This window comes from Orussus abietinus, unplaced genomic scaffold, assembly GCF_000612105.2.
Source record: "Orussus abietinus isolate OABI.00-Male unplaced genomic scaffold, Oabi_2.0 scaffold50, whole genome shotgun sequence".
Taxonomy (NCBI): Eukaryota; Metazoa; Arthropoda; class Insecta; order Hymenoptera; family Orussidae; genus Orussus; species Orussus abietinus.
Window position 1 is genome coordinate 575,132 of NW_019394232.1, and position 9,791 is coordinate 584,922.

Consider the following 9,791-nt stretch of genomic DNA (forward strand, 5'->3'; position numbering starts at 1 on the left):
TTCCGTTAATGAAGGATGATCCTTTTAATGAAGGATGATCCTTTTAATGAAGGATGATCCTTTTAATGAAGGATGATCCTTTTAATGAAGGATGATCCTTCTGCTGGTGGGTCTTCTGTGGTGCAGGATCATTTTAATGAAGGATGATCCTTCTGCTGATGGGTCTTCTGTCGTGCAGGATCTTTTAATGAAGGATGATCCTTCTAGATTTCCTGCAAATCCTACAAACTCTGCTTCTCACATAGATCGGGATGTGGTGCAGGATCCTTTTAATAAAGGATGATCCTTCTGCTGATGGGTTTTCTAGGCTGCGAACAAGTATCATGCTTGTTCCGACACCTGGGTTCCTGGAGAAGCCACCATTTTATGAAAATTGCTAACTACTGCTCAATGAACAATTGCTATCAATTTCACACCGAAGATTTTCATTTATGGAGAAATTAATAAGAGTGAATTATTTAGGAACCCTCGAGTCTGTTACGAATGATATCGTTTAATTAGATAATTGGAATACATTTTAGATATTAATATATCGGGTGTGTTTTCGGATGTCCAGAAAATATTTTTTACTTGAGGTGCACTGGATCTCGTTTATACGTTTCGCATTACTTTGCACTTGCATTTACTGCATTCGGCGTGTTGGGTACGTTCCTACTTTTCGTGTGTATGTTTTGTATGCAATTGCAATTATTTGGAATGATCCCGAGGTGTTTTTCCATATTTTTTTTCATATTTTCTTTTTACAAGATCACTCATGAAAATCCCGTTTACGTTGCAACGAAGGAGCGACAAATTGCTAAAATTTCCTCCTTCGAGTTGTTAAATAAATTGAAATAAATTTTTTTTTTTAATTACAAAATCTCTCGCGAGTAATTGTTGCTTACGAAAATTTCACATCTGGGATCGTCCATGCTGTACAATTATTGTAATAAATAATCTAGCATCGCGCGCGTTGTCATTGCTGATTCGATAGTGCTAATAACTATTAAATATGCCTCTTGTACTGTACAATTGTTTATAACTACTTACGTGGCCACCTAGGCAAAAGTGTATCGATGGGCATACGGCGATATGTTTCATAAACAATTCGTTATAAATAATTTGTAGACAAGATGCAAGGACACAAAGGACACCTAGAGTTGAAGTCCTTTAACAATTAAAATAGGGTCGATTGAGGTCGACGTTAAATAATGTTTTATATAGACGAAAGAATGGCTATTTCGTTTAAATGTTATTAATATTAACATCAGTTAAGCTTTGTGCCAAAGAGAAGAGACTGGATTGTAAATACACTGACGAGAAAGGGAGCGGAAGAGAGTGCGGAAAAGGATATGCAAAAAAATTGTTTAAATCCCGATTATAGCAATTTGTTCAACATCCCTCGATTTGCATTGTAAAAAGGTCGCTATCCTTTTTCCAATCTCCTTGCCAATGTCTAAGGATTGTCCTCGACAACAATAGAGGTGCATTTGTGCGGATGACGAGTGAGACTTGAATTAATACCATTGTTATTGTACTTTTGTAAATTACCTTTATTATTTAATGTCATCTAACGGAGTCTAGTCTTGTTTATATACTCGTGTTAATTCGAGAAAAGTGCGTCTTATCGTCATTGCTATCACTGTACTAATAGTATTTTTTACGAGACCGAGTTTGACCGCCGCGAGGACGATTGTTGCTAATTGTTACAGAGATATTGTGCATTTGCCGGCTACAAGAAAAAAGGGAAAAATTCATTGGATTATTAATATCCGATTGGATGCTCCATTTATAAATTAACGCCGTTTTAATTTCCACTGCATTAGACAATGGAATTATACCTCTTAAACCTTTTTCTTACATTCTGCTTTATTACTCCCAGATAATAAAAGTCTTACCTTCGTTCTCCTGGTTCATACAGAGAATATTAAACCGATTTATCACGGCCGTGTAAAACAAGGACAGGCGATTTCATCCTCGTTAAATAAATTCATTATATTAATTGTCTCTATTATCATTTCTTCTTTGCAACATTATTTTTTTATCGGATTAAAATTCACTGTTAAAAATTATACACTGAGAAAGTAATTATTCAGATATGTCATTTCTCTAAAATAAGTGCACCGATTAATTGCAAGCCTTATCACGTAATTACGGAGGACTTAATTAAGGTCTCGAGTCTCGGGAAATTTCTTTTTAGCGAGGAAAAAAATTCTCTCGGTCCTTGTCGGAGCTAAGTGAATTATTTTTAAGAAAAAATGAAAATTCACGAATATCGGGTTCTTCCCTAGGGCCGCCATAATCACGTGTTAAAAAGTCTGATAATTCGGTGCATCAAATTTGGACAAAAATTTTGACGTTTCAATATATAGAAAGAAAAAAAAAAATAACATAGAAAATCCTGCCGTAAAAGGGTGAGAATTTTGATATTCGGGAATTAATTTCCCAGGGATAAATAAATATTTTAGTTATTTTATCTGAACAGGGAGCGTCAAGGTTGTTCGATGAACTCGTACCTGGTCTTGAAAGACGGTACACGTTATTACTTATTATCGTACAGCTGAAATGCACAAGCATCTCGGCCGAGTCTTAACGAGGTTAATTGAACCTCGGCGTAGGAATGAAGCAGAAGAAAAAAAAAAAAAAAGAAACAGAGAAAATGAAAAAGAAGAAGAAAAAAAAGCCGACAACGGAGTCGGAAAATGAGACCTCGCGATTGCGGCTTACTCCTTTCCGAGAGCACGAAGGTCACTCTAGTTTGTAATCTCTCATGGTAATCCGAAGTGTGCTTAAAAAAATGTTTAAATCACCAAGTAGATACCGAGGCGGCTACGCGAAAGAAACACCGTCCACGTGTCGTCGTGACTATTTTTTTATCCAGGAAAAGAAATAACAGAAACCACGTTCGAAGCCCTTCATGGGTCCTCTGTAAAGGAAACGTTCATAGGCCGCAATAAATATATATATTGTTATTAATGGCATCATTAGCATTTCTCTTCCTTCGCTCTTAATGCATTAAGGGGACATGAAAGAGGTCAATAGTTCATGACACTTTTTTTTGAACTGGCGAATATGAATGCCTCCCCTGGAGACACGACATCGCCTGTGCAGGTTGGGAGAGGCATTGATGTCTCCCAGTGCACCTAATAAATAATTCCTAATAAAACTTTACAATGTGAATGGGTATGAGGAAAGTTTTGACAATATCCGTAGACAAATTGTCAAGCCATTCTTAATATTAAAATTGATCTTAATTGCATATTATCGTCATAAAGAGAGCGACGTGATAATACCTCGACGACGCTTCGGATGAGTTTTAATTAATTAATGAGTACCGTGCAGGGAAAAAAAATTCCTTTTTCTCTCGCAGAGTGTATTAAATATTTACATTTTAATCTGTTTTTCTGGGACGGTCATTGCAGGCACTTATTACGATCTAGCGATTATATCAGTCACGGAGCATTCCTTATTTTTCGCAACATAGCCGACACTTCCGTTCCATTTATCCCCGTTCCACGGCATTCCCCGTATTTTTTATTCCCCCCTTTTTGTCCAAGGACGTAATTTCCGGTAAAAGGCCCTCTGTTAATTTTCCCATATTTCATGGAGTCATTGCGACACTGCAAGTGCGCTCTCAAAGTCGAAGTACTATTTGCGACACTCGCGATGCATCGTATTAATGCATTCGGAATATCGACGAAGACGGGGCAGAAGGATTTATAAACCGGCTTCGTATCGAAAACATCTCATTTTTGCAATGTCTATCTCCGAGCGGATTGCAAAACGAACGCGCTTCGAATTAATCGAATTTTACGCTTTTCACGATATTTCTTGAATATTTACGCAACGCGAGTCTCGCAAGAAGAAAGTATCGATTTAAAAATGGCGGGCTGAGATTTCCCCAAATGAGAGTTTTCAGGAACGTTTTCAGGAACATTAAAAAAAACTCGGTTGCGTTTCGAGCCAAATACATTTGTGCATCTTAGAGAGATAAAACTGCTCCTCCGTTTTCAAGAACATTAAAAAAAACTCGGTTGCGTTTCGAGCCAAATGCATTTGTGCATCTTAGAGCGATAAAACTGCTCCTCCGTTTTTAGGAACATTAAAAGAAACTCGGTTGCGTTTCGAGCCAAATACATTTCTGCATCTTAGAGAGATAAAACTGCTCCTCCGTTTTCAAGAACATTAAAAAAAACTCGGCTGCGTTTCGAGCCAAATGCATTTGTGCATCTTAGAGAGATAAAATTGCTACTCCGGTCTCGGGAAGATGAAAAGAACTCGGTTGCGTTTCGAGCCAAATGCATTTATCCCCGGGGACAAGAGTGTGCGTGGGATGCCCACGCACACTCTTGACCACATCGAGAGGACACAAAGCACACCAAGATGTGTGCACATACATGGGTCTGATCTCCCGGTTGCGTCCCATTCATGCATACGCCCATTCACGCATCCCCGGCTCACCTTGGGGGCTTTTTATTCGGTCAATGTCTACAGGGCGATGCGCGCCGCCATCCAGATCGCAAAACCAAACGACGACTGTCCTCCACCATCAATGGTCACACATGGGTCGAACAATGAAAAATCGTCCGAACTGTAAGAATACCATGGACCTCGTACTGAATTTTCTTCCTCTATCAGGAAACTCGGCAGAGTTCCGCGCCAAATGCGTATGAAAGAGTTGCGCAACGCAAGATGGCGGATGCTAGTTGAGTAGCGAAAAAAAAGGATATGAACCGATATAATTGTTCAGGTCGCAAAACCAAACGACGACTGTCCTCCACCATCAATGGTCACACATGGGTCGAACAATGAAAAATTGTCTAAACTGTAAGAATAGCATGGACCTCGTACTGAATTTTCTTGTTCTATCAGGAAACTCGGCAGAGTTCCGCGCCAAATGCGTATAAAACAATTGTGCAACGCAAGATGGCGGATGCCCATCAAGTAGTGAAAAAAAGGATATAAAGGATAAGAGGTCGTAAAAGGGTCGAAGGATCGAAAGACCAAGAAAATGAACGAGGCACCTATGGGATATTTTCAAATGGTCGTCCAACCATAAACGTTTTGCAAAATTGAGTCACCGGGAAAAATTGGACTTAGGATTTTAAACAGGTGGAGTTGAATGCAAGTAATTGCATAATGCAAGCAAACAAAGGTTAGGTTAAGCCTCCCAGGGTTGAAGAACGTTAGTCGGTAATTATAGAAACTCGGATGGGTTCCTGGGCCGTAATGTCCTCTTATTGTGCCATCTTCTTTAGGGACTTTTTGCCCTCGAGTCGGCCGTTCAGCAGGGCGAGCACAATGACTGCAGGTTTCCTAATACGGTCGCAGAGGAGGTACCAACCAAAAAAAGAGGAATTTTGGTGACCACGAAGGGATCTGGGAAGGCGCATTCAGCGTTAGAACCAACCCACTAAAACTTAACGACCTCGTTCCACCAGAAATGCTCAAAGCCCAGGACCTGGCATTAAGGTCATTCTATACATATACAATGTATATAAATGTATTTATAAACTGGATGCCCCGAATTATTTGAAACCTTTAATACATTGCAATATGGCGACGTTTCGGAAGACGAGGTAAGAGTCAAAAGTAAATCCTCCGTGTATGCGCACCTTGTCTTCTCTAAATCCTGAAACGAGCGAAATGCAGTTCATCTATTTTCTTTCAGAAAATTTCGAAGTTCCGGGGATTTGACGGCTGTAAAACAGAGGAATTAATTACTGGAAAGACCTTTTCGAAATTCCGTTCATAATGTAGGCATCGAAAGAGTCAAAAAACCAACATCTCAATTCCAACTCGAGCGATGAACTTGCTCTACAAAGAATGGCCGAAGTTCCCATAATTTGATGGTTGTAAAACAGGCGAAATAATTACTGGAAAGACCTCTACGAAATTCCATTCAGCATGTAAGCATCGAAAGAGTCAAAAGACCAACATCTCAATTCCAACTCGAGCGATGAACATGCTCTACAAGGAGTGGCCGAAGTTCCCATAATTTGACGGCTGTAAAACAGGCGAAATAATTACTGGAAAGACCTCTACGAAATTCCATTCAGCACTTAAGCATCGAAAGAGTCAAAAGACAAACATCTCAATTCCAACTCGAGCGATGAACTTGCTCTACAAAGAATGTCCGAAGTTCCCATAATTCGACGGCTGTAAAACAGGCGAAATAATTACTGGAAAGACCTTTTCGAACTTCCATTCAGCATGTAAGCACCAAAAGAGTCAAAAGACAAACATCTCAATTCCAACTCGAGCGATGAACTTGCTCTACAAAGAATGTCCGAAGTTCCCATAATTCGACGGCTGTAAAACAGGCGAAATAATTACTGGAAAGACCTCTCGGGGTACTCGGGATAGTCGGAGGAGGTTCGAGGAGCACTGTACGTATTATATGTGCCTGCATATTAGGTATAGGAGGTAGATCCAGGTACGATACGCAGCGCGCGAGACAAATTGGAGTTTTTCGCCAGCGAACCTGTCCGTAGTCCTCCGAACCCGTCTTCCTTCGCCTCGTGCTTGGACTTCGGCTTAGCTCGCTTTATCCCGATCCCGTTCCTTCGCCTGCAACGTCTCTATAACCAGCTCGAAGGAGACCGAAAGGATGAAGAGAACCGAGGACTCTCCGAGGCTTTGGGCAAGTTTAAGGGGACGTGAAAGTGGCGACACAGAGGTCTCGTTTATGATTTGTCTCGAGACGCTACCGACTTTCTTGATGGTGACTTCGCCGTTTTTCGGTCTCTATCAAAAACCATATCTGGGCACCTCTGTATTAATTACGTGCCCATAAATATCGTACGACCAGCATTACTGTCGGCTCTCGTTTATGCGCCTCTCTGTGGATATCTTTTTCCCAAGCTCTTCGCCTTAAGGACGTCGGGCAGGAATTTCGAGGTCATTAGCTTAAGTTGGACACCTCGTCGCTTATTGCATTCCGTGCATAAACGTTTCTGTAATTGTCCTTTAAGCGGTTAATTATCGCCGCTGCACCCATCGGCCTTGTTATTAACGCATGTGGTAACAAAGAGTCTCCAACGAGGTCTGAAAGCCAGGGAATCCCTCCATCTCTGTTTAATTTACTTAAGGCTTAAGGCGCCATTTTGTTTGACCCTACTTAATTCATGTATATTGTTTAAACGCTACGAGTGACGGGAAAAAAATGCCTTTGATATCAGAAATGCCGATTTTAAGTGAAAATCAGGATAACGAAGTGCAGTGGTTAATAAGGTCGGTAGAGTGGCGCGCCAAGTACATCAGAGGCAAGTCTCTTGTCCAGGAAAGTGAAAAAAATTATTGTCAACCAAATTGGGAGATTAATTAAGTTATGGATAACGTCCCCAGGTCGAAGGAAACTCTCCTAACTGGAAGTTCTCCCTAAAGGACATCATCATCATGGTAGAAATTAGGCCTGATGGTTAAAAAGGTCGGTAGAGTGGCGCGCCAAGTACATCAGAGCAAGTCTCTTGTCCAGGAAAGTGAAATAAATTATTATCAACCAAACCAGGAGATTAATTAAGTTATGCATAACGTCTCCAGGTCGATGGAAACTCTTCTAACTAGAAGTTCTCCCTAAAGGACATCATCCGGTCCAAGAGCTCTCCCCAAAAGCTAAAAAACTCGTCGGAGCCGAGGAAACGAGAGCTCCCCTTCGAAATTGGCATCCAGGCGACGTCCAGTTAAATGTCCCCGGTTAAAAAAGTTAATAAACCACCCCGATTTCCCGGAAGACGGGGCGGATATCGTTAGCGTGGAGCGCCGTCCACCGGTTATCCGATTAAGATGCGCCTCGTGGCCCGTAATTATGCAATTCCCCTCATTATTCCGTAATGACATTCCAGCTGGTACGTTGGCTCGGATTCGAGGCATCGCGGAATCCCTTTCTTCCCGATCGATCCGCTCGCGTGGCTTCCCGACAAGAACGGCTTCATGAATGAACTCTCTCGACGGGCATCGAGCAAAAACCCAGAGGCTCCTTTTTGCCCTCCCGCGCGCCATCTAGCGGCGCGACCGGGGAAACTGGAATTGCCGACAATGTGGACGGAATACGCGATATATATCCCCTCTAGGTAGGCGGAGCCGCGCTATTCGCTCCGCGGCAAGAAAGAGACGCCACCGGAAATCATCGTTCACGGACGGGAATTTTAATCGGACGAACCGGAATCCCTTAGCTCGCTTCGCGAGCCTCGCCACGATAAGACGTCATTCCTCCACCGGATTCCGCGTTCGCCTCCTTAACCCTCTCTACGAGTCTAATTAATCCTCATCGAATTAACATGTTCCACTATCCTCACGTGGTACGGAAAAACCAAGATGGCCGCCCAGAAGCGCGGGTAGTACGCTTTGCGAGGCACCAGAAAAATCCCACGTGAGACATTTACATTCATTTATTTCGTTGTGAAATTTAACTCGGTATTTTTTAGATGATATTTAGATAATGCATGATGATAAGCGTCTTAATATATTTAATTGTTCGCGGCAGAATTAACGCGTTTCGCTCTTCTTGCTTGATACGCGAAAATCAAGATGGCCGCCCTCCCGGGCGGGTAGTACGCTTTGCGAGGCATCAGAAAAATCCCGCATGGGGCATTTACATTCATTTATTTCGTTGTGAAATTTAATTCAGTGTTTTTTAGATGATATTTAGATAATACGTGATGATAAGCGTCTTAATATATTTAATTAATCGCGGCAGAATTAACGCGTTTCGCTCCTCTTGCTCGATGTGCGAAAATCAAGATGGCCGCCCGGGAGCGTGGGTAGTACGCTTTGCGAGGCACCAGAAAAATCTCATATGGGACATTTACATTCATTTATTTCGTTGTGAAATTTAATTCAGTATTTTTTAGATGATATTTAGATAATACGTGATGATAAGCGTCTTAATATATTTAATTAATCGCGTTCCGCTCTTCTTGCTTGCCGCAGCAGCCTGAACTTTCTATGAATGTTTTCTTCCAGGAATTTTGCGGCCTGGACTTTCTATGAATTTTTTCTTCCAGAAATGTTGCTGCCTGAACCTTCAATGAATTTTTTCATCCAGGAATTTTGCAGCCAGGACTGACTAAATCGCCCCGTAGGTTATCACGTGAAATAAATGACGACCAATTCTCAAAGGACATGTACAAAGGTTGGCCAGCACCAAGCCATGCACCTATGTGAATGGGTTTTGCCAGCTCGGGCCGTGCGCTCTTTCGCCGCGTATACCAGCTGGTCCAACTTCTTGTCGGGGCCCGACAGCTGCGACGAAAACGAAAAATCCGAATCGGAATGGTCGCGTACAAGAAGTCGACGGCGGGCCGAGGAAAAGAGAGGAGAGCCTTGGAAGACGTCCACGACGAAGGGGAGAGACCCGCGACGAAATGCGCTCCGGTGGCTTCCCTCCCTCTTTGTCCCTGCAGCATCTCCTTCTCTCCCTCCCCCTCGCCGTCCCTTTGTTCCCTTTGTCACGAGCCGTTCTTTCTGCCGACATGCAACGAGACGATTAGGAGTTGGGTCCTCTTCCTTGCTCTTCCTCGTTCCTCCCGGTGCCTTCGGTGTTGCATTCGTTACCAGTCTGTAAATCAGGTCGCATCGGCGAACAGGTGCCATCGAGTTCGACAGAACTTAGCTTGAAGTCCTGAGATACAATTCCTCTCGTCCTAAAAATTCCACCTTCTATCCAGCTCGCGGGTCGGTGCCGTTCTGAGGGGGTGACCGGGCGCGCGCTCGGCCTTATATAGGGGCCTAGCCACGCGCATGCGTAGTTCCTTATCACACCTTTCTGTTCCAATTTTTCAGTTTCTTCATAAAAATCAAATTTATTGGGC